Source organism: Giraffa tippelskirchi, chromosome 12, assembly GCF_054371585.1.
Source record: "Giraffa tippelskirchi isolate mGirTip1 chromosome 12, T2T-mGirTip1v1.2.pri, whole genome shotgun sequence".
NCBI lineage: Eukaryota > Metazoa > Chordata > Mammalia > Artiodactyla > Giraffidae > Giraffa > Giraffa tippelskirchi.
Genome location: NC_137286.1, coordinates 29,587,221 through 29,612,469, shown reverse-complemented (window position 1 = coordinate 29,612,469; position 25,249 = coordinate 29,587,221).

The window sequence follows — 25,249 nt, the reverse complement described above, 5'->3', positions numbered from 1 at the left end:
TAAAATAGTTTTACAAGTGAACATTAAAAAAATGGGCAAAGATTTGAACAGAAATTTCCCTAAAGAAGATAGATGAATGGCCAAGGATTGCACGAATAGATGTTCAACATCAGAAGTTACTCATTGGGGAAATGTAGTCAAAGCCATTACCAGATATAATTCAAAGCCACCAGGATTGCTACAATGAAAAAGTTGGACAATAACAAGCGTTGGTAAGGCTATGGAAAAATTGTTAGCTTCATAACCAATTGGTCAGAATGTAAAATGATGCAGCCACTTTGGACAACAGTTTGGCAGTTCCTCAAAAAGTTATACATTGAGCTAACCATAAAACCCAGCAGCTGCCCTCCTAGGACTATTCACAAGAGATCTAAAAACACATGTCCATACAAAAACTTACACACAAATGTTCATAGCAGCATTATAATGGCCAAAGTAAAAAAGATCCCAAATTTCCATGAATTGATTAGATTAAAAATACAGTGTGGAACATCATTCAGTTACAAAAGGACCATACTAATGATGTGCTACAGCATGAATGAAACTTGAAAACATTCTGCTTAGTTAAAAAGGCCAAATACAGAAAATTACAAATTGTATGATTTCACTGATAACATCTGGAATAGGCAAATCAACACAGACTAAAATAAATTAGTGATAGCCAAGTGTTGGGAGAAGGCATAATGGAGAGTGCTTGTTAATGAATATAAGGTTCCATTTGGGGGTGATGAAAATATTCCAAAAGTAGATAGTGTTGATGATTACTCATTTCTGAATATACTAAAGACCACTGAATACTATATTTAAAGGGGGTGTGTTTTATAAATGAGTATTTTATCTCAATAAAACTGCTATTAAAATAGAAAATAAAATTGAAAATAAAGTTGTTTATCTAGTTACTCATTTAAATTTTAAGAGGTGCTGATCTACTTGACAGCATAGGTATATGGAAGTCCACTTGAGTTTGGAAATTAATACATCTGTGGAATTCTTATGCAATACAAGTCTAGGTCAAACTAAACTATGGTGTATAACCAGGCCTTTGAGATGGAATTATCTTTAGGTCATCTTCCTACTGCTGACTGTCGTTTTTTGTTTTGTTTTCACGTAGCATTTTGCATTTGTACTCTAACTACTAGTTAATTACATGGGTCTTTGCACTCTGGAAGGGCATAATATAAGGCAAAGTACGAAGTTCAAGTTAGAGCATTTTTTTATACTATGGGAAACCTTCTGGATAACTAAATATCTAGGTGACATTTCTGCAAAGAGGGGGAGGAGCTTAGAGTGACATCCCAAGTTTTTATTTTGCTTTCAAAGTTTTACGATATAATGTCTTATATACCAGTATAGAGTAATGAATTACATTATTTAGTTTTCAACTAAACATTATTGAAAAGAAAAGTATCATAAAACTATCTCTGTGCAAAAACTTGAATAAAGAAAATAGTAACAATGATTGAAAGCAAACAATGAGTAAATGTCAGCTGGACACCACTATCCCTAGAAAGAGGTTTGGTTAGCCAAGATTATAAACTATAAACGATGAGATTGCAATATAACATTAAAATATAAAACCTACAACTCCTCTACAGTATAATTGTGGCACCTTAACAAGATAGATTGGAAATTATGTTTCAAATAATAATTCTCAGATTATAGGATATATATTTTAGAAATAGCTCCATTTTCGTATGTCAGTATGCCCCAAGGAAATAAAAGATTGCACCATTTTAGGAAATCTAAAATTGAACAATTGATAGAAAAGTATACCTAATCTTTAAAAAATGTTCTAAGCAAGGAGATTCTGCCAGTTTAAAAATATTTTATATATAAAAATTTAAAACTTTCTGATTAGTTTTAAAACATGACAGAATTGTACTGGCAAAATTTACAAGCACTAGCCAACTCTCAACAATAATAAAAATCAGTAGTTGGTAAAATGATTAAGAAATAAGCATCATAAGTACTCACAGAGAACAATGTCTATTTGCAATTTAGCACATCTTTGAGAAGGGCATTGTTTTCATTTATGATAAGCTTAAAACTAGTCTAAAATAATGCATTTAAACCTTGGACCTTCTAATCACCTTTGAATAAAGAGTTAGGAAGGGAAACAAAATCAATGATTTACTGTCATCATAAATAATCATAAGGATAGATTTTATCTTTGTTTTACAGAAAGAAATCTAAGCTTCAGAAACACTGAATAATTTTCCCAAGTTAACACAGGGATTGATCCAGCATTCAAACCTATGCTGCCTGACTCCCCAGCCAGACTTGCTACACTTCCCTTAGGAATTATCATTCTTTTGAATAGAAAATATTTAACACTGTTAAGTTAGGTAGAATTATTTTTTACCCAACTTGTAACTTACTCTATAAGGGATATGTGAGTTCCTATCTCATTGACTTTAAGTTTGGCCAGATGATATACTTTGGCCAAAGAGAGGTGCTTAGAACAGCATCGCCCCATCATAGTGGATGCTTTAACTATGATTTTGTGGTTACCCCTGGCTCTCTTGTGCCCTTCCCTTCTACCACCAGCCTCATATAGCCTAGAGGGCAATTGCTCTTTCAGTCTGGGTTTCAGATAAGAAACATAAATCCTGGTAGAGTTCAGGAGAAGCACAGCCAATGAGAAGCTCTCATATAATATGAGCAGGAAATAAAAGTTTGTTTTGTAAACCAGTGAGATAATTTGTTTCTCTTTCTTCTTTGTCTTTTTTTGTACTACTGCAAAAGTTGAAAATGTATGTTCCGTTTATCTCTAATCTTCATTAAATGCCTAGCAAATTCTTTCATGGATATCTTAAATAAATGCATATATAGCAAGATCTACTGTCTATTATGCATAGGCAGGATTGATTCTACTTTTACAGGTGAACAATATGATCTAGTAATTATACTCTGGTAGAGAGGAATTTAGAATATAGATGATTAAATGTTTGTGTGCTGTGTGCTCAGTCGTGTCCGATTCTTTGTGACCCCTTGAACAGTAGCCTGTTCCAGGCTCCTCTGTCCAAAGGATTTTCTAGGTAAGAATACTGGAGTGGGTTTGCCATTTCCTTTTCCAGAGGATCTTCCCAGCCTAGGGATAAAACCCGCATCTCCTATATTGCCAGGCAGACTCTTTACTGCTGAGCCACCTGGGAAGCCCTCCTTTGGGTCACTCTCTTTCAGTGCTGCTAACCAGAAAAGCTATATTTGGTTTTGCATCCCCTTGCTTCTGTCATTGTTCCCCGTTGTTGAATACTTAAAAACAACACCTACTAATTGAGAAGGATTCATTTCAAATACACTATCTAATTTCTATAATTTTTTAATCTCTGGGGCGCTTTGCCTGATGAAGGTCATATTTATCATCCTTACATTCTCAGGAGCCTCAGGGTCTGTATCTGTATAGCACCTATGGTTTAGATCACTGTAGGGAACAAGTACCTTACATATTTCTATCTCTTTTAGGGTGTATAGTGAAATTTGTTGTAAAGAAATTTATCCTTCCCTGCAGCCCTCAGGAACTGAGTGAACAAGTATGGAAAGAAAGCTTTTTCTGTGGATCAGCTGTGCTCAGAAAGACAAAAACAGTAATGTTCAAACAATATTCAGAAAAAAAAAGTTTTCCATAAAGAATCTTTTGTTGAAATTTACTTACTCATTGGTTGCCGTCAGATCAACAAAAGCTGATTATTCCGATCTCACTGGCCCACTGATAGAACTGTTTACCCAAAATGTAATTCTACTTGATATTGCCAATTGCTATTAAGTGCAACTGTAAGAAAACTACAGTCTCATGAAACTCATTCTACCTGTGTCTCTTTTAAGAATAATTGGAAGATCCTGTTTATTATACAACAGAGAAATTTCTATCTGCAATTTATACAAAGAATCATATACTTCTCATTAGAAAGCAGTTTGTTTTGGTCGTATCTTTGCAGTAAATTTGTCTAATTTGTTTTATGTATGAAGCTAAAAATCTTAAAGTAAATTTGGCATTGACTTTTTCTTAGCCGTATTTTCACCATACTTTTAGGTCATTGCATTTTTGTTCATTGTTTCTTTTTTTATTTTACACTTATTTATTATGTTTTACTTTATATATTATTGTCAATCCTTTAAAACCTTTCTGGAACAAATTATAGCATCAATATAAAAACATATATTTTGTATTATTCTGTAATTAACCCACACACATCATAAGCTGCTTTCTCAAAATAGAGAAGTGATAAAACAATATATATTCAATTTCTTCAAGGAAAAATAGGTCTTTGTAAGCTGAAATAATATAACTGCATGAATTCTTGTTTTTAACCAAAATTACTGAGTTCTTTCCATCTATATCCACTACCAGTGAGACCTACTATAGGAATAAACCTTCCTTGAACCATATTTCCTTTATCACCTAATCCTTAATAAGAGCATGCATCTCACACTTCCATGTGCATGTTAATAATCTTAGGATCTTGTTAAGATGCAGATTCTGATTCAGGAATTATGGAGAGGTCTGAGATTCCGCATTTCTTACACAATGATGTTGATACTGCTTGCCTGCAAATCACACATGAAAGTGATTAAACCCAACTAAATGTTGGAGGAAATATAAAAAAATATATATATATATACAGCTGCTCTCAAATTTGAAAAAAATATATGTGAGACCTATAACCACATTTGAGATCTGGTATTCCATAAAACAGTAAAAAACACTTATATGGTTGTTCATCTGAAACTATTCAATAAAGTGTATATTTGCATTGTGTAATTTATAGAACCAAAACAACATTTAGCACAGGAACCTAAAGAATAATAAATGAATAAACATTTTCAATTGAGAAAAAAAGGAACAAAAAAAGGAGTTGCTAGCAACAAAATCAGAATTTGAGTTAATAAATTTCAGCATATTATAAAAATAAGTTCTGGAATTTAAGTTGTGTAGTTAGCTAAACGAAGACATGATTGTTTATGCATTTTGTTTTGGTTTAAACAAATCTGTTGGCATTCTGCAAAGAGAAACAGAGACAAATGGTTTAAACAGACCTTAGCTCTGTGTTTCAGTACACTGCCATAAAACAAGTTAGATGAAATTAAGCATGCAGCAAGATGGAAAATTTTTGCTGGCGTTATCACAAGTGCTTACCATAAATATATTATAGTACATGCACAAAGACTGCATGGAAAACTAGTGCTATCAAACTGTGAATTGATTTCATCCATATTTTTCATACTGGCTGCTTTTGTTTGTTTATTTTGGTTTGCTTTGTTTTGTGTGATTATCATTCACAAATGAAATATGCAGAAAAACACACCATTAATTTTCTCCATTATTTGTGAAGCATTAATGAGGAATTATGTAAACACTGATATTTTTAATGAAGACAGCTTTCCTTTTAGTGAATTTATTGCGACTAGGGGGATAGGAGTATTTCATGTTATTAAAAATAAATCTGCAGAAAAAATATGCCTTTCTGACACTAGACTGTGATCTTTTTAGAGTATTTTCATTTTATTCATCTTTGGATGCTCAGAGCCTAGCATAACTGTTGTTGAGTAATTATATGCTAAATTGTTGCTTCTTCAAGCTATATCATATAATAATAAGAAAAATCTTGTTAGGTCAAATTAATGCTATATTAAGCTCAGTTATCTGATATTTGGAATAGCCATCAAAACCTAATTTTATAGGCAGCTATAACAGTGATGAAGGAGGTTATGACAGAAACACATTGTCACTTGATTTATTACAGAACCAAGAGTTATATGATCAATGGAAGATCAAAATCTTTATTCCTCTTTTTAATTTTATAAAACATATAAAACTACTCGGCTTACAAGAAATATGTTTACAATGTTTTAATGGTGCTTGGCATTTCTATTCTGGCCTTTAATGCAATCACCATAAGGCTTATGGTCCAGGAATTTCAGACTTCTTTTGAAGTCATACACTCAAAATTTTTCTCAATATTATCAATCAATTTTTCTCCTCTCTTAATGATGAACTTAAGCCATATAGGCACATAATCTGCATATACTGTACAACTTATTTGCAAAAATTTATTCAATGTCTTTTTGTGCCAATTACTATACCAATGAATAAGACCTAAGTTTGCCTTCATCATGTTCATAATCTAGTGGGTGCTATTGGACTTTTCATTGTTTTCTGAACTTGTAGTTTATAGTACTGTGAAAAAGTCTCATCTCATGATTCACCTAATTTTTTTCTTTATTTAAATTTTATACTTCTTTGTATTAATACTTTTAACAACCCCACTAATTACTCACATTAGACTTGAACATTTTTTAAATACCTGAATATTAAGCATGAACTCAGCAGAAACACTGCAGACTAGTGGGTGAGTGGATCTCTGCAGGTAAAGATTCCTGAAGGATTCAAAACTAGACTTGAATAAATGCAAAAAAATATGCTGTTCTTGGATAACAATGCACAAACAGATATTAAAATATTTTACAAGTACTTTTAATCAAAATTAATTAATAGAGGAAATGGATAAGGATAGGAAATTCAAAAGTAAAGTACATTTAAACATTTTGTGTATGAAAAGCTGACAAATAAATCAGTGGAAAATGAAGAATGTTTTGAGAAGAGATATTGCATAATTGGATAATCATGTTACCCAATGCAAACTCCTACTGCTTACTGTACAATAGTCCAATAAATGGAGATATAAGGTTTAGGGGTAAAGAATGGCAACTTTATCCTGAAAGCCAGCAAATTGAGAAGATGGCAGACTAGTGTCCCAAAGAACCATCTTGTCTGAGTTAGAGTTCAGGCTTCTATTATAGTAAAAGATATAACTGATGCAAACCTCTTGTGCCAGGCAGACCCTGCAAGGGGGGTGATAATCTTTTGTTCTTGCAGCTGTTCATGAATGTCTGGTCAAGCTGTTACTGTAAACCTACAACCAGACAAATATTTTCTGTTCTGCAACTTTTTAATCTCTATCTAAATGAAAAGTGTTACACCTCTAAAGGTCAAGCCTGGGAGGCAGAGCCTTGAGAAAGGACTGTTTTGTGTATTTCAGGCTGTAGACAACATTCCTTTAAGATGCAGAGTCAGCAAGACTAAGCACAGGCAACAGAGCACCAAGTTTCAAGCTAAAAGAAAAGCTCCAGTATGGAGTCAGGTTTGTTTGTCTCTGTTACAAGTGTATGGAAAAATTTCAATGTCATCTGGTTCAGATGCCACATACAAGAAAATAGATTATTTAGAAGTGGATTAAAGATCCACAGATAAAATAAAAATTTATAAATGCTAAAAAATTCAGGCAATTTTTCTGTAAAATAGCTGTGGGGAAATGTTCCTGAATAATGCTCAAATTCAGGAGTTGTGATATGAAGCAATAGCACATATATTTACATAGAAATTTTAAACTTACATATGAAAATACACTAAGGTAAAGATTAAAAAACGAAATACTGAGAGAAAGTTACAACAATACTGAAAAGTTATGCTGAATATAACTTTAAAAATTCTAAAAAATGACAGGAAAAAGACCATAATTTATAGAAAACAGACAACATATAGAATCACTTTACAAAAACTATTATTTGTAATTAGGAGAAATGTAAATTAATACTACATGAAATACGACATCTCACCCATGGCGACATTTGACTTTAGACAGTATACTTTCTTGATAAGGTAATGGGAAGCAAGTATATTTTACAGTATTGGGGATAATCAGTCTGTTTCAGTGTGCTCAGTCATGTCCGACTCTTTGTGGCCTCATTGACTATAGCCCGCAAAGCTCCTCTGTCTGCCCTTGTAATTTTCCAGACAAGAATACTGGAGTGGGTTGCAGTTTCCTGCTCCAGGGGATCTTCCAACCCAGGTATCCAACCCCGGTCTCTTGCCTCTCCTGAACTGTTGTGGGGATTCTTTACCATTTGCACCACGTGGGAAGCCCATTGGGGATAATACAAAACATAACAACCCCCTGTGCTGGACTGTGCTTAGTCACTCAGTCGTGTCCGACTCTTTGCAGCCCCATGGACTGTAGCCCGCCAGGCTCCTCTGTCCGTGGAGATTCTCCAGGCAAGAATACTGGAGTGGGTTGCCATGCCCTCTTCCTAATAATCTCCTGCAGAGGTGAATTTGGCTCTAACTTACAAATTTAGATCGGTGTTTATCTTTTAACCCAGGAATGGATTTCAAAGACATACTGTGAATATTCAAAATGGTATATGCTGAAGGCTATCCTTTGCAGTGTTATTTAAAATAGCACAAGATTTGAAAGAACCTAGATGTTCATCAATAGTGAAATGTGTAAGAAATTATTGTACATATGCACCATGGTACCAGTTTTAAAGAGGACAATCTCAATGTATGGCTAAAACTACTACAGTATTGTAAAGTAATTAGCCCCCAACTAAAATAAAAATAAATAAATAAATAAATAAAGAGGACAATCTATGGATAATACCTCAGGTTGAACTTTAGGATATAATGTTCCTCTAAAATGTAAGTAGTTAATATCTTAATAAAACTTATAAAATGAAAATATATATGCATATTTGCTTGTCAGTTTAAATAAGTTGATTGAAAATGAACAGCATTAATAAAAGTAGCTAATTAAGGGGATGGAGAGAATAGGGTGAAGAGGATATTTTGGAAGCTAGACTCTGTAACTGTATCTTGTGTAATATTTATGTAATATTTGAGCAAAGAGCATTTTTAATGCTTAATTTATCATCTCTAACTACTATTTCTTTATCCAAAGAAACAAGACTCCTTAAGGAAATAGTAAGACCTGTACAATGTGAAACTGGAACTTTAAATTAGAAACCAAGGATGCTATTAAAGACTACTAGTGTTATGCCATAAGGAGACCAATGCCAATCTAAAGAGACTTCCTCTGGCCAAAATGTTGCAATATGAAGACTGAAAACCATATATAGAGAGCTTTTGCCTAAAAAAAAGTGTGATCTAGTTTTTACTTAAATTTTCTTCTACCTAGTTTCTGTAAACTGATTTACCTAAAAACTACTTTGTAGTACTTTCCATAGAAATGGGGAGAAAATAAATTTACTTTCCCTTCTTTTTAAAACCAAGTGAAGGGATTTTTAAGACAAAAGTAGGAGATATTGGCCAGTGTTGGATGAAGTTTATGGGACATATATACTGATTTCAGACTCTGCAAGGATAAGTCTAAATATAAAGGACTATGATTATCAAGACTGGAGGTAGAGGAAAGAAAGGAAGCAAAGGGAAGGGAAGGGGAAGGAAGGAGGGAGGGAAGGCAGGCTGCAGGCACTGCTAGGAGTCAGCACTTCCCCCTGGGCTATAGCCCTGCCTATTTACCAGGAGCCAGATGTGGATCTGCCCAGTGTTGCTAAAAGGAATTCTCTCCAGGAAGGTCATCTAGAAGTCAAAGAGATTTCAGTGAAATGATTAACTGTCAAATTTCCTTGATGAAGAGTATATTGAAAATTCATTAGCCAGTGAAAATATGAAAGAACTGTACCTGGAGCTTTCTATCAGGAGCTTTGTTAAGAATTCTCACCCACAAAAATGCCCAGAGAAGAACACTCAGCCATTGAAGATTTGGCACCAACAGGGCACCAACACTCAAATTGGAAGACCTTTCCTGCTGTTTTCCATCCACCTAAGAGGGAGCAAGATCCTTGGCCGGGGTAGTGTTTTGAAGTTAGAACATAGTAACCAGTTTATGAAGCCTCTGTCCCCACTTGAAATCTTCAAACTTAGGTTAGGCTTCAGCTGTTGATGGTGAAAACTTTACAGTTTTCATGTGTTTGGAGCATTAAAATTATACAGGACAACACTTTTAATTTCTTAACTTGAGGCTCTTTTTTCTGACTGACTAGTGGCTGAAAAGCAATAGGTCCTGCTCAAGATTTCATCCAAATGTGGTAGAAAAGGAGACTAGAAATCAGATGAATAAAAAGGAAAGGGGAAAAAAATAAAATTGTGCTGTGTTCATTGTCTATTTTGCACGACTCTTTAAAAAATTTTATAACAAATTACAAATGTGTAAGTTAAAAAAATTATCATTCCTATTTATCTAATATTTATTTATGTAATATCTAAAAGAACTAAAGAGAATGAGAAATATTTAGTTTTAATATTATTTTCATGGGCTTAAGCAAAACATTAAATATCCATTTAACGCCTAAGAATGCTTAACATGGAACATTCTATACACCTCTATTCTATGACACCGTGGGTGTGTCAGAGGGAGAAAGAGAGAGGGTGAGTTTGAAACTGCACGAGATTGCATTCATACACTGAAGGAGAAGAAATGTAGAAGAATATAAAGCACACCTGGACCTCGAATCTCATGGAGTTACATAGAATAAGCTTTCAGCCTCTCATCATCAACATTCACAAAGGGCTGATGGAGGGTCTGATCTCATATATATGAATCTCTGAACTACTATTCCACAAAGACACAAAAAAGGGTCAACCAAAGAACAGCGGAGGCGCCATGCTGGCATTCAGTGAATGCACTAACTGCTTTTTTACAGTGTTCTTCAATGTGTTACTTCTATCATGCTGAGACCTGCATAAAAATGAAATGTCATACTTCACTACCCTTCCAGCCAGTGGTACAGTTTATTTTCTTGTCTTCTGATAGAGTTCACAAATTTAATAACTGCCTTTTATCCTGGTCTCTATACTCCCTTTCAGCTTCCTATTCAGTCTTCTCTCTCTGCAGGCTTGCAGGAAATGCCTCATTTTAGGTTTTCTATAACGGACATAATAGACCAGAAAAGCTAAAGAGGAGAGGATATTATCTATCATTTAGAAATGGACAAGGGGCAATCAGACCATTTTAATGGAAAGAAAGTGGGGGGTGGGGACGTCTTGCTATTGTAGTATTTACCATGTTCTTTTGGGTGAGACAATTTAGACTGGAATAAATTGAGTAGTTTGTGTTGAAAAGCATATCACGATTCTTCTGATCTGTGTCCCTTTGGAAAAAAAAATTATCCTTAATCAAAAAAATAATAAGGTTAGTTTTAGGGAAATATGGATAAAATAGGACTGATTTTTCAGCTAATTAACAAATACAGTGATGAATTTGAGCGTTTCTGCTTTAATGCATGTGGCTATAATTAATAGTGATTTTGTAGGTCTCCACATGTTTCTAAATGACAGTGACAATATCATTAATGAGGTGTATTATTGTACAGATTTTTTGGAAGTTAAGAAATAATAGAGTATGGTTCAGGCAATATTTCTAAAGACATATCATCTGCTGGTGGTACCAATAATCCTTCATTTACATTCTCATTATGGTCTGAATAGACAGTGCACCACATTTGAGTTGCCTTTAAACATGCAGTCAGGCACATTACCAGCAAATTGCAAGAGTGAATTCGTAACCAGACATCTTTGTTCCTGTCCCATGCTCTATACCTTCACCTCTTTGATTAAAAACACAGCATGTAAGAATGAATCTTTGTTAATCTCAGAGAAAATGGTTTCTAACATTGAATTATTTAAATTCTAATTACAGTGCATTGCCTATAAATAATCAACCAGAACTTTTAACTAGATGATGATGTTTAATTCTCTTTTGAAATACCAAGTGGCTCTCTATGCTTCCATAGTTTTTCTTGCATCCCAATAAGTGAACATCAAAGTGTGTACCTTAGAAGAAGCCTGAGATTGATAGTTGGTGAAATTGTTTTTCTACCATATTCTCTTCTTACTCCATGGCATTAGAACGCAGGAACATAATGGTATCCTATGTACTCATAAAAATCCCAATATCAGATACATTTGATATAATGTACTTTCATTATAATATTCAGAATTTCATCAGAGTGCATTTCATGTCATGTTATTTTTTCTCTTGCAATGCTAAAGACATAGCGGACTTTGAGAGGAAATTGTGAGCTATCTCATAGTTAAATCATTCTTTTAGTGAAAATTTTCAGAGTTGATAAAGTATATTTTTAAATTAGATTATTAAGAAACTGTTCTTAAATTTTGGTGTACATAAGGATCATCTGAAGTGTCTATTAAAAATAAATACTCCTAGCTGTACCTCTAGAGATTTGGATAAAATACTTCGGCAGGAGGCCCCAGACTCGGCATATTCAATTGTCACTCCTAATGTGATTCTGATACACTTAACAAAAACACCTTTTGACAAACTTGCTTTTTCATTACAATTGCAACATTTTCAAATACCTATTATCTTTAAATACAATCATATTTCCAGTTCCTCTGAATTTGACTAAACAGTTTATTTCATTTTATCTTTTCTTTCTCTAGTGTTAAACTTCCCCATCTCTCCTTAAAATAACTTTAAAGTTATCATCTCTTTCTTTCGTGCTTATATAACACCCACCTGCTTGACTTTTCTTTGCCATTTTTTCCATGTCAATACATTATTGTTACTTGTTAAAATAATTCAAACTTGTTTACCATCTGTTGAACTACAGTACTGTCAAAGTGATTATGTACAGATAAACAGAAGCTTTCAAATGTTGTAACTATGACTCACAATAAGAATTACATCTACTTTTACTAATGAACAGTTCCCTCCCAAAAATCAGTAGACATACTATAATTTGTATTTCATAGAATGTGGGAGTTTTGCAGCACTTACAAAGCCAACTCTTCTTCTGATTCATTAATTTCTTCATAATATCTCTAATAGACATTGATTGTAGTTGGAACACTTACAGGTACAGGAGAAACAGTGATCAGGACAGAAAAATGGAACTTACCTAAAAGAGTTAGGAAAATAGAACAGTACATGTCTGAAGAAAATAGCAATTATATGTTAAAAGTGGGGTTTGAAAAATAGAAATAACACATCTAGAAAAAAGTAATAGCATATAAATAGATAAAAGTAAGTGGATTTGGTGTCTAGATTATATTTTATGTCTTCTCCTGTTACAGATCCTTGCATCTATTACTCAGCTCACATTTTTTATCTTCCGCCAACTTTGGATTTTCATGTTTAAATATGAATCCTTGAAGTAAACTCAGGTGATGAATATACTGAACTACTCTTAGTTAAAACAGCATCTCTCATATAATGATTAGTGTATTTCAGCAGCTAGCCAAGCTGGTAATAGAGTTTCCATTTCCATTTCTTTGAATTTGATATCCTTGGTTGGTCTATACTTTCTTTTTTTCTTTTCTAATTTGACTTTTGAGGCTTTTAAATTTGTGTCAGGAGGAATTTGTGTAAAGAGCTGGTGGAAATAGTTCCTTGTGATTTATTCTTCATATCTCTTGAGTTGTAAATGTTTTTCTGTCTTTCATCTGAAATATCTGGGTTCATGTATTCTTTACCTGTTTTGTTTTTTCAAGATCTGGACTAAATGTCAACATTATGTAATTAATCCTGTGAATTCAAATGAAGAACTTTTCATATGGTGGAGATAATTCAGCCTATCTGCAGTATAATTTTATCTTTCAGCATCTGACAATGAAAACTAGGACTTTGTAATCCTGGAATTTTTACTGATAGGAAATATAATTTTTCCATGTTAATTAGCTTAAGTAATACATTGTTGACATTTACTTCGATGACTAAAACAAACAAAAAAACCCAAAAAGTAAAAAGGCAACATTAGAGGTACAGAATCAACTGATATAAAACCATTTGAAAGTATCATATCAATATTTACAAATAAATTAGGCATTTGCATTAGCTATTTCCTTCATGTAGCAAGTATAATCCTTTCTCAATTAGATTAAAACCAAACATTCTTATTAAAAAAGTTGCTTAAAAACCTTCTTAATAAAATTACCTAATGAATTGATTATCTTTACAGTTCAATAATATTGTAATTTAATATATTTCTTGGCAGCAAGATGGTATTTTTAAAAGGTGAAGCCTCAGTGAGTAGTTCTGAAACTACTCAGAATCAAGCACAAAAATTCCTCAAGGTTTTATACACTGACCTAATATAAAATGCATTTTCCAATAGGCAAAATGTTAACATGGATTACAAATAAGCCAGAAGTGGACATTAATGACATATGAATATAGTTTAACATTTTAATACATGTATTAACAACTGGGCCTTATCACAGTATACATTTCTAATCACTTAAATTCTTTTCAATATCAAGCCTTCAAGTCATCTTTTTCAGCATACCAAAAAAACCCCACACACATTTGCAATTCATACATTCAGAGTTTTAGAATTTTCATTACTAAAGTTTCAGAAGGCTGAGTAATATTGTAAATTTTTCAGATTAGTGAATATGCTTATATGATTGATGAATTATGTTTTCATAACAACTCTTTCAAGTTTAACTATTTTTTTCCTGATGGGTTGAGTGGACTTTAAGCTCAAAACATTTTGAATACAAGCAAATATAAATTTATTCTCAACAGCTATGCATTCAGCATGATCATTCTCATGACCTCTTCTCACAAAGTTAAAAATGTTTCCAGTGAAGAGTAAATAAACAGGCTAACAAATCACTATGAAATAATTCTAAATTGAATTTTTAATTACTTAGCTGTTGCATACATGAGTTTTGATGATTTCAGTTGGAAAGTTTGCATTTATGATATATGATTTTACTCACAAAAAGTAAGTATAGGAGACTTTTTCAAATTAACCACTTCTGTTGTTTCATACAAAGAAAACAAATAGTTTTATTTCTATCTAATAGTTCAGTTGGTGTGGATTTATCACATATTTTCTCATAAAAACTCTTTTGAGGGTTTTTGTTTGTTTGTTTGTTTTTGTCCATCATCAGACAAATGGATAAGGAAGCTGTGGTACATATCACATATTTATTACTCCATTTTTCTCTGCAAAATGAATTGCACCCAGCAAGTCATCCCAAGAGAAGGGTGGTGTGAGTGGGTCTGCCACCATGCAGAGGAGCAGTTTTATCAATGACATTGTTTCAAATTGCCAAGTAGACTGTCTTTTAGTTGGTTTTACTATTGTTTTAACATTTTCAATATCAAAAACATCCCTTGTTACAATTACCCTTGGTACATTCCTGATCTACATTGCATAGTTGTTAAGATTAGATGGAACTTTTTGTACCTGGCTATTTTGATATTCGGAGAAGGCAATGGCAACCCACTCCAGTACTCTTGCCTGGAAAATCCCATGGACAGAGGAGCCTGGTAGGCTACAGCCCATGGGGTTGCAAAGAGTCAGACATGACTGAGCGACTTCATTCCACTCACTTCAATCACTTCATACTTTATCACTGGAGAAGGAACTGGCAACCCACTCCAGTATTCTTGCCTGGAGAATCCCATGGACCGAGGAGCCTGGCAGGCCATGGTCCATGGGGTCGCAGAGAGTCGGACACGACTGAAGTGACTGAGCAGTTTTGATATTATTGTAAGCATTTCTCTTTTGTTAAAAACACTAAGAAACCCTTGACATAAGAGCAATTTTAATATTTAGGATAGCATAATAACAAAATCTTAATACATGTTTTCAAAGGAAAAACCCAATAGTATCTTTATTTGTTCAGTTTGATCTTTAAGGATGGTAATGATTCAAAATAAAAGAGAGACAGACTCATAGATACAGAGAACTAGTAATTGCCAGAAGGAATCTGCGGGGACAGGAGAAATAGGTGAAGGAGATTAATAGGTACAAACTTTCAGCTATAAAAGAAGTAAAGTAGTGGGGACATAATGTACAGTGAAGGGAGTATAATCGATATTTTAATAACTCTGTATGGTGACAGGTGGTAACTAGACTTAACCATGGTGATCATTTCCTGATGTATAAAAAAAAAAATTAAATCATTCTGTTGTATACCTGAAACAAAAATACATTCAGAGGATACCTGAAAAAAGAACTTGTTTGCCAAATTCATCCTAATAAAATTAGTTCTGACCTAAACTTTCCAAATACTTAGGTCTTAACTAGTACATATGATATCAACTTTGGCAATTATGCCCAACTTATTGAAAATATCATCCTTTCCCTCTGTACTGTAGTAATATCTTTATCCTAATTCTGTTGACCATGTAGACATGGGTCTGTTTCTAGACCCTCTAATCTGTTGTATTGGTCTATTTACCTCTCCTTACACCAATACCTCACTATTTAATTTGCTTTAAAATAAGCCTTGATACTTGGTGAGTATGTCCTCCAGCTTTGTTCTTCCTTAAATGTGACTTTGATTACTTTTTTGCCCTTTCATTGCCATATATTTTTTTAGAACCAGCTGGTCAATTGCCATTAAAAAGAAGTGGGGATTTTGATTGGAATTACATTGAATCTATACATAAATTTGAGTGAAATGTCACCTTAACAATATTGAGATTTCAAATGATGAAGATAGTATGTTTCCCAATGGATTTGTGTCTTTAATTGATATGGTCTTATACAAAAATTACTTTAATGGTTACTCTAGAATTTATAATTTACATTAGGGTCTCACTTCAATTGCAACTTCTACCACTTCTAGACACTGTAAAAACCTTAACACAGTTTAAAAATCTGTTTTCCCACTTTTCCCTTTTGCATTAGTATTGTGATAAATGGATTTCTTATATGTATTTGAAATCTCAGAAACAGCATTGCCCAACTTTTATTTAATTTTTACTTTCTGCCATGGTCAAAAAGGACTAATATACAGATATATATCCCATTTCTCTGGTTTCAAGTTCTAGCTTTCACAAAAGACTAGATCACAAGTACAATTCAGCCAAATTCCTTGCCACTTTATTACAACGGTTGCCTTTTCTTCATTGTCTAATAACCTGTTCTTTGTTTTGATCTGGGACAACATCAACGTGACCTTTACTGTTCTTATTTCTGTACATGATTATGTAGTCTCTCTAAGAAGATGGACGCTTTGTCTAAAGCTTCCTTATTTTTCTTCATGAACTCTCAGGAGAATCACCTTTGAAAGTCCCTTCATAACAATCACCACTCCTAACAGGAATTCCAGCCACTGCTCATTACTCAATTCCAAAGCCACTGCCGTATTTGTAAAGTTACTTTTTATAGCAGTACCCAAATTTTCACTTCTAATGTATGTCTTAATCTGTTTGAGCTAGTATAGCAAATTACCATAGACTGGTGGCTTCAACAACAAACATTTATTTCTCACAGCTCTGGAGCCTGGACAATCAAGATCACAGGTGTGTTCTTGATGAGTTCTTTCTTCCAGGCAGACAGAGGGTCATTATCTTGCTGTATCCTTATGTGATAGCAAAAGAACTAGTTAATGCTTTCTTACAAGATCATCAATCGTATTCATGAGAGCTCCGTCCTTATGACCTAATTACTTCCTAAATATCTCATCCCCAAATCCCATCACATTGAGATTAGGGTCTCAACATTACGAATTTGAGGGGAACACAAACATTTAAATAAAAGAATGTAGTTTATCTGTGGGTACATAATGCATGTGGTATTCATTAGGGCTGACCGTAAATATTCTGGTTATCCTTTCTCTGAAACCATAAAGTTTGCATGTTTCTGCTGTATTGGTATGTGTTGTCAGTGAAACAGAGTCAATCTAAGCATTCTTTTATAAATTAATATAGGAATTGAGATTTGTTATGACTATGAAGGAGATGAGAAAGCTAAGTACAGAAAAGTCCTTGTAAAAGGGAGAGAAGTCACCTTCATAAGGTTAGGGAAGCAGAGTTGAATGCCTTCATGACATACTGAAGATGGTGTTTGTCAAAAGCTAGTTGGAAATTATATCCTTTTTAAAGGAATTTCTAGAAAATTTCCCTCCTCTTATCTCAGCTGGCAGCAGTATAGTGGTTCTCAGTTCTCACCAAGAAGCAACTATGAACCTCACATCTGGTCACTTATGTACTTGTAACCACTTGCAGGAAATAGTGACGTCTGCTTTTGTCCTGCTTTCTAAAAGAGGAGCCTCAGGAATATATGATAGTTTCCATCTTCTCTACTGTTAGATAGAGGATCTTTTGAAAGGATATGGTGTTTATTCTGAATTCCTAACGGGTAATTCATGCATTCCACCAATCTGAAGTTAGATGTAGGTGTGTGATTTGTTTTGGTCAACAAAATATAAAAAGTGTTGTGTCATTTCTGGGTAACTTACTACTCTAAGAGTCTAAGAGTAGATAAGGTACCCCACACTCATTTTCCCTGCCAAGAGATGATGAAAGCGTGTGTCAAGATGGACCACAATCAGCCTGGATATCTGAATGATTGTAGTGAACAAAGCTGCCCTGAAAACCCACCGTGGACATGTTGTATGAGAAAAAAATTAAATTTTGCCACATTAAGCCACTGATATTTTGTTATGAAACCTGATTATTCTAACATACATAACAACTATAAAAATTTCAGCACATATGTGCACCCCCCTCAAACACACAATCTCTGTGGTTTAAAGCAAGAAGGGATTATTTAGTGCTGTTTCACATGTTAATCTCAGGGGGTCTTGTGAGGGGGGTCTTTTTTGCATCATCCCTACTCCAGTACCCTGGCTGAGAAACAGGTATCCTACTTAATGTTACCAGTCACAGAAAACAGAGGGAGAAAATGATTCTCATTGTTTTTGTTTTTTCTTTCTTTTTTTTTTTTCCTAGATATGACACAGGAAATTTTAGCTAAATTTTATTGGACAAAACAAATCACCCAAATGCACTTAACTTCCAGAATACAGGAATTGTAATTCTATCATGAACCTGAAAGAAAAGATGAAGTAGAATATTTATTAGTGTTCCCAGTGATTGCTATGAAACTTGAAGAGATAATGAATGACAATTATAGGTCTGAAAGGATTCTCACAAGCTAGAAAGATAAGCTGGACTACAGGATATAAGATTCAAGATGGATATAATAAAGTTCTATATTTAGTTCCCTCCAAATTTGAGCTACTAGGGAAGCCAAAATCAACTCTTCAAGTTCTCAAAAGTAATTAACTAACAATCAAATATACAAGCTAATTTTAGTTTAAGATAAACTACTTAAAAACCAACATATTGGTGCTACTTGAAAAAAGATTTAATACCTAGAAAAACATTATTTTTAAAGAAGAAAATGTATCCCTTATTCTTATACATTTCTGAGGCATTCCTACCTTTTCTGAGAACCCCATCGTAAGGGGTATAAAATACCTCAGACTGAAATTGAGCAAAAGGTATTCTAACATTTTTAGGATACTGAGGGTATGAATTGTTGAGAAAACTGAAAATGATTATTCTCTAGAATAAAGATCTCATAACTTAATAATAGTTATTTGGAGATACTTGGAAGAGAATTATGCTTACTCTTTATTCAAAGTAGAGAAAGAAATGTATAGAATGAGAGGGATTTTAGTATAAAAATTTTAAGAAATCTTTTAAAGCAAGAAAGTAAAAAGTAACAGTAGCAATCACAACCAAAAAAGAAAACAGTGAACCAAGTAGACCCTGGTAGAAAAATCCCATCTATAAGTAACGAACAAAGAGAGCCCTCAGTATCAAGTAGTGCCATATTGATATTGTTGAAAAGTGAATGTGTTAGTTGCTCAGTTGTAGCAGATTCTGTGCGACCCAATGGACTATAACCTGCCAGGCTCCTCTGTCCATGGGACTTCCCAGGCAAGAATACTGGAGTGGGTTACCATTCCCTTCTCCAGAGGATCTTCCAAACCCAGGGATCAAACCCAGGCCTCCCACATTGCAGGGAGATTCTTTACCATCTGAGCCACCAGGGAAGCCCCATTGATGTCGTTAAAATATTCTTATTCTATAAGAGATTTAGTTTTCTCCAAACTGTGGTGTTGGAGAAGACTCTTGAGAGTCCCTTGGACTGCAAGGAGATCAAACCAGTTAATCCTAAAGGAAATCAATCCTGAATATTCATTGGAAAACCTGATGCTGAAGCTGAAGCTCCAATACTATGGCCGCCTTATGTGAAGAGCTGACTCATTAGAAAAGACCCTAATGCTGGGAAAGATTGAAGGCAGGAGGAGAAGGGGACGACAGAGGATGAGATGGTTAGATGGCATCACCAACTCAATGGACATGCAGTTGAGCAAGCTCCAGAAGATGGTGAAAGACAGGGAACCCTGGCATGCTGCAGTTAATGGGGTCACAAAGAGTTAGACATGACTGAGCAACTGAACAACAACAACAAATAAGACATTTGGTATATCTGAGACAGAGGTTATGTTCCATAATGCATTTAAAGAAGCAGAGTATAGGTCAGGCAGAACAAACAGCAAGAGAAAAGAGATAATTTTTAATTTCTTTCTAGATTGTCATGCTAAGTAGTTCATATACAACTATATATCATTTGTATGAAGAAGCATGATTCTCATATTTAAATCACTAGAATTAGACCAAAACAAAAATAAATTATATTTCAGGCAAGTAAAAATAAAAAACTGGCAATGGTTAATGTTAAACTTAGTACATGTGAAAATTAGAGGTCAATTTTTATTTGAAATGTACCCATATGTTTTAAAATTGACAAAATGTCTGTTCTCAAATATGTTTTAATACATTATACTTATTATTCCTTAAAATATGGAATATCTATGAGACAATCATGTATTTGGCATAAAATACATTTTAAACAATGAAAAGTTTCCAAATATTATAGACACACTGATACTTTATGAGAAAAAATTATATGCTTCATAAAAATGAGAAAATGAATTTTAATATAGTTACACTTTCATGGATGTGTTCTCATAATCACAGAATGTATTTAATTTTATACTTAATTTCTTTACACAGGTACATGATGGTTTCTGGACATACATCATTGAGGAGTTCCATAAAAAGGGATTGCACCTTTGCTACATAAAATGTTACTACACTATAGTCAAGGCTAAGAATAATATATTTGTTTACAGGATTATAAAAAGATTATGTAGTCAGTCTTAAACAGCCTAATACCTAGGCAGAAAAATAAACTGTGTTCATCTAGTTTATGTAATATTGACAAGAATTCCTTTCTGTTGAACAGTATTACAGACATACTACTCAACGTAAAACAATTGCTGAGACTGATAGAGAGGATCTGAAGAGTGTATTAATGATAAGAGTGTCGTGGTTAGTCTATTCAAGCTGCTATAACAGAATACCACAGACTGGCTAACTTATAAATAACAGAAACTTGTGGTTCACAGTTAGAAAGGCTGGAAAGTCCAAGATCAAGTTGTCACCATGGTCACCTTCTACTGAGGACCCGCTAGTGGGTTCATAGCTGGTGTCTTCCCCCTATGTCCCCACATGCTGGAAGAGGTGAGAGATTTCTCTGAACCTTCTTTTATAAGAGCACTAATAATCCCTTTGATGAAGGCTCACCCTAATGGTTGAGGCACCTCTCAAAGGCCCCATCTCCTAATCCCATCATCTTGGGAGGTTTAGATTTCAATATGAGTTCTGTACGGACACATTCAGACCATAGCATATATTTTTTAAGACATCAGATCCTAAAACTCTAATATATTTTCATTCTAGAATGCCCTTCTATTTTCTACTAGAGAAATAATGAAAATGTAGGCATTTTACCACTGAAGGAAATAGACCAAATAAAAAATTAACAATTTGATATTATATCTATTATCAATATACGTTCTAAATGCAAAATATGAGGGTGAAAAATATTTGAATATATGCTCATCATTTGGGCTTCCCTGGTGGCTCAGCTGGTAAAGAATCTGCCTGTAATGTGAGAGACCTGGGTTCGATCTCTGGGTTCGGAAGATCCCCTGGAGAAGGGAACGTCTACCCACTCCAGTATTCGAGCCTGGAGAATTCCATGGATTGTATAGTGCACGGGGTCACAAAGAGTCAGACATGACTGAGTGACTTTCACTTTCACTTTTCTTCATCATTTAACCTAAAGGAAACCATTAATGAAATGTCTTCAAATAAGTGAATTGTTTTTAATTTAAAATAAATGAAATTCAAGAAGCCAATACTTAACACCATCCTAACATATGTATAACATTATAACCATATGCTCAGAATTTCTCAGCTTCAAGAATTTACAGATAATATGACAATGAAATTTAAATTGGGTCTGTGATAACGGGGATAATTATATTCTATAACCTGAAAACTGAATCTGTTTAGTAAATTAGCTTTAGGCCTTCTATGCCATGTTTGCTTTATGTTGTCCATTTATTAATTTGGAATCATTAAAACAAAAGCATAAAGAAAAGAGTTGTATATCATATTCAATAAAGAACTGAAAGGATTTGATTGTAATCACATGAAAATTCTTCACAATGATTTTTTTTTCTAATTTTCTACCTTAGTAGCTGTTGCTTCATTGCTAAATGTAGACTGAAATTATTAGATGCTTTTACAAAATCAGCATATAATATATACTTTGAAATGAAAACCTTTCATTTCTCCATTGTAATAAAGAACTGAAAAGTCCCAATTTGATTAATTAATCATAAATTCAGTACTGTTTAATTATTAGTGAAATTAAAAAGTGAAATTTGCTTCCATCCCAAAGGGTTCTAAAATATAAGTAGAGAATCAGGACTTATGGCAGAAATTCAACTGCTGTTTCATTCAAAATATTTAATAGCATGATTCCTTAAATTCCACGAGACTTCCTTGTTTTGTACAATGAACAGAGCAAAAAAATAAAGTTTAGGAACTTTCTGCACGTCATTCAGAATTAATGACCATGTCAAGAACAAGATCCCAATGGGAGGCAGAATGTGGTAGACAATGTTATTGATTTCATGGAGAATTTCTGAAATGACAAATTTCATTTCCTATGACTCATCCTTAAATTCACTGAGTCTCAGTTGCCTCCTACATAACCCTCCTATTATGGTCTGAATTGTGTCTCTTCCAAAATTTATATGTTAAAATCCTAACCCCCAGTACTTAATTATCTCTTAAAAGCAAGATCTTAATCAGATAAAATTAGGTCTTTAAAACAGCGCTTTTAAAGAGATATTAAAGGAAAATTAGTTGGGCCATAATCCAGTATGACCAGTGTCCTTATAAGAAAAGGAGGTGAGAATAGGCACACACAGAAAAAGACCATGTGCAAACACAGGAAGAAGACAGGCATCTACAAGCAAGGAGGAAGGCCTTAGAAGAAACCAGCCTTGCCAACAGATTGACCTTGGCCTTCTAGTCTCCAGAACTGTGAGGAAATAAATTTTTGGTATTTAAGCCACCCAGTCTGTGGCACTTTATTATGGCAGCCTTGCAAACTTATATACCTCATAAAGCATGAAATTGATATGATAATTAAATAGGATTATATATGTAAGCCACTTGGCATATAAAAAATGATCCCATCTGTTTAGATACTTTTCCCTCCCTAATGCTCCCACTCCTTCAGGAAAAAAAAAAAATGTTGAGATGAAGAATGCTCAACAAATCTGAAAAACTCAATAAGCAGAAATTTTATAGGTAATAATGTTCAATTTTGTCAAAACTACAGAAAAGGAAAATGGAACAAGAACCAAAGAGATGCTTTATCATTTCAGAATCAACTGGTAACATTTGTAAAAGAAGCTGAAATAACATTTCTGAATTGATTGGAAAATTACAGAGGTAAATTTGGTATGATACTTTTAGATGTGGATTCAAAGACACACCTAAGAGTTAAATAAGGATCCACAGAGCTCCTTCTTATTATCTTCTATAATTACTGATTAAAAAGAAACATTTCATCATTTATCAGGACATCATATCTAAACATTGTTCAGCATCCCCAACAGTTATAAACTGAAAAACAAGTAGAAAGTCATCTAATCTTAACTTTTTCTGATCTGATAAAAAGTTTAAAACATCATTTTTCATTTGTCCAATCAATCTACTCATTGACTAATTATTATTGCCTAGAGATAATTACCTTGAAAAAAATCCTTTATTTCTTTTATGCTTATTCTAGGCCTTCTAGGGAGCCTTTTGTTATTAACTAGGCAAACACCTGGAGACATTGCCTGAAAATAGATTTATTTAAAATAAACAGATACCATTAATCTGACCATTAATCTGGCCAGGCAGACATTTCTGCTGAAGTGTACAACTGCACACTGCTGAGCCATCATGCTGAAATGCAGAATAGAACTCTGACATTTGAGTTTAGTAAAGTTTATCCCCCCAGGTATCCAGGAGATGAAAAGGTAAATCTGACATTAAGGAATACTTGCCTTTGTTACCCATCAGCACCTTCAACAATATAATGCTATGTCCAGTGGGACCAAAAAGCATGCCAAGGAAGGGTGTCCTTTAATTATAACATGACTTTTTCTTGTGAAAATACAGAGGAAAGTGAAATAAACAATAACATTTTTTCTAAAAATACTTATTTTGCCTTATTTTCTCAAAAATAAAGAATAATTCTTTAGCACATATTGTACAAACACAAAGATTGTATTAGGTTGGCTATGCTCGTCTATGGAAAGGAAAAATCAAGACAACCTAAACAAACAAAAAAATAAGATCAAACACATTATGCATCAGTTCAGTACAGTTCAGACGTTCAGTCGTGTCCGACTCTTTGCGACCCCATGGACTGCAGCACGCCAGGCCTCCTTGTCCATCACCAACTCCTGGGGTTTACTCAAACTCATGTCATTGAGTTGGTGATGCCATCCAACCATCTCATCCTCTGTCATCACCTTCTCCTCCCACCTTCAATCTTTCCCAGCATCAGTATCTTTTCAAATGAGTCAGTTCTTTGCATCATGTGGCCAAAGAATTGGAGTTTCAGCTTCAGCATCAGTCCTTCTAATGAATATTCAGGACTGATTTCCTTTAGAATGGACTGGTTGGATCTCCTTGCTGTCCAAGGGACTCTCAAGAGTCTTCTCCAACACCACAGTTAAAAAGCATCAATTCTTCCCCGCCCAGCTTTCTTTGTAGTCTAACTCCACATCCATACATGACTCCTGGAAAACCATAGCCTTGACTAGATGGACCTTTGTTGGTAAAGTAATGTCTCTGCTTTTTAATATACTGTCTAGGTTGGTCATAACTTTTCTTCTATGGAGCAAGCATCTTTTAAAATCATGGCTGCAGTCACCATCTGCAATTGATTTTGGAGCCCCCAAAATTAAGGTCTGTCTTTGTTTCCACTGTTTCCCCATCTTTTTGCCATGAAGTGATGTGACAGGATGCCATGATCTTGGTTTTCTGAATGTTGTTTTAAGCCAACTTTTTCTTACTCCTCTTTCACTTTCATCAAGAGGCTCTTTAATTCTTCTTCACTTTCTACCATAAGGGTGGTGTCATCTGCATATCTGAGGTTATTGATATTTCTCCCGGCAATCTTGATTCCAGCTTGTGCTTCATCCAGCCCAGTGTTTCTCATGATATACTCTGCATATAAGTTAAAT